The sequence below is a fragment of the Falco naumanni genome, chromosome 20 (genome assembly GCF_017639655.2).
Source record: "Falco naumanni isolate bFalNau1 chromosome 20, bFalNau1.pat, whole genome shotgun sequence".
Lineage (NCBI taxonomy): Eukaryota > Metazoa > Chordata > Aves > Falconiformes > Falconidae > Falco > Falco naumanni.
This window is the reverse complement of record NC_054073.1, coordinates 3298821-3300603: the sequence shown is the minus strand read 5'-3', so window position 1 is coordinate 3300603 and position 1783 is coordinate 3298821. Positions and strand designations below refer to the sequence as shown.

The 1783-nt window shown below is 53.8% G+C and overlaps 1 long non-coding RNA gene across 1 annotated transcript; it reads left to right on the top strand.

Moving 5' to 3' along the window:
* Window positions 1-478: 478 nt before the first annotated feature.
* Window positions 479-1460, top strand: LOC121080015. The gene is made up of 3 exons (XR_005825253.1): window positions 479-1071; window positions 1141-1143; window positions 1284-1460. It is a non-coding gene; the product is annotated as an uncharacterized LOC121080015 (long non-coding RNA).
* Window positions 1461-1783: the final 323 nt, after the last annotated feature.

The following is a 1783-nucleotide window of genomic DNA, read 5'->3' as shown; positions in this document are numbered from 1 at the left end:
TTGAGGTGGGGGGAATTTGAGAAAATTGCGTCCTAACAGAAGCATAGTATTACGGAAAGCTTTTTTTAGGGTAGAATACAGCTATGGCCTTCAGGATGGTTGGCACGCACACAGTCTGTATCACCACAGTTCCCTAAGCAGCAGCTCAGCGCACGCGGATAGCGGTGACGGAGGACGCGCTTAAGGCAAAAAGCCAAAAGCAAACCCCTCAAAGCCCAGAACCATTCTCAGGAACACAGGAGCTAAGCCTAAAATTGGTAGAAAGCTGCCTCCTACCTCTTCCCCCACCACCTTTCCCCCTTCAACATCAGCATATTTCCTTGCGATCCCTTTTCACAAACAAAAGATGGATGCCTGTGGTATCAGCTTGGTCCCGAAGCACCACGATGCGCTTGCTGGCTACGTGCTCTCTTAGAAGGCTGACAGCTTCTCCGCACACAACAGCCGAGGCTTCCTGTCTCTCTGACCTTCCCACGCCCTGTGAAATGTGAGGAAGGCAAAGACCAATAACATCTCACGGGGGTCAGGAGGAAGTCAGGATGCACCACATTCAGAGCCCAACGCGTTACCCAAAGGAATTACCACAACAGAACAAGAGGCAGGAACGATCGGTAGACAGGCGGATAACATGCACGGCAGCAATACCCACGTCAGACTTGCAGGACACTTCCAGTCACTTCATCCTGCAACTTTGTTTTGAATTTAGTTAAAAGGTAATCAGATTCTTAACGCTCATTCTGCTTTTAATAACTTCCGGAGAAAGGCTAACACGTGGCATTGGCATTACAGTCAGAATTCAAGTATAAAAATCACGGCAAAGCTGTGCCTTGCCAAGTGACTTCCAAAGCAGGCCCTCGAGCCTTTCAACAAGACAGGCAAATCTGGAGTCCCAAGGGAACTCTGTGCCAGCTCCTCTGACAAAGCACGCCGCCATACAGAAACGTAAGTGGGTTTATACCTCAGGCTCATTTACAATCTAGAAAAATAATACTGCCCGATTGGACGTGCTGGTTTAAGCGCCCAGCAGGCCTGGCTGCGTAACCACGAGGGGCCAACAATTCCTCCCCGGCTGTTGCCCAAGCAATGAAGGTGGTGGGCTGATCAGCATTGATAACATGCAGCTGTGGCCTTGCCCCAGAGGCAGTGGGTTGATTGACATGGACGATGTGCAGCTGTAGCTGGCTCCCGCTAAGTGGTTAAACAGCCCTGTGGCTTGTGGGAGAGGGTGTCAGGTGGAGGAGGAGCAGTGTGGTCTGGCCTCTGGAGGAAGGTGCTACAAGCAGCAGCACTCGGCAGCAGCGGGCACACGGAGCCTCGCGGGCCCTCGGCGAGTACAAAAGCCATCCCTCCGCAGTCAGCAGCCCGACTCACGAGCACAAGGCACACGTCGAAAAGTAACACCTAGACTGACCTTCAGTGTAGCTCCCCTTGATTTGTCAACGTACAATTCCGGAGGAACCTAGGTACAAAGGAAAAACAAAAGAGCCCCGTTTCACTGGGAGGCAAATCCAAAGGCCTCTTCCCCTCGGCTGCTCTGGCCCAGGAGCTGACTGTCACGACACAGGATCAGCGAGACACCTGAGCTGCCGCCTCCCAACCCCCCCCGGCAGTTAAACGCTTGCCCTTTGCAATACTTTATAGAGAAATCAGCAGTCGGGGGCGAGGGGTGGGGATTCCACCACCGGCTTTCTTCTCCTTCCCTTGCCCGCTCGCAGGGCTGAAGAGGCTCCTGAGCCGCCCCCCCCGCGACAGCGTTACCGCCGGCCCCAAGGCAGCCTCTGCG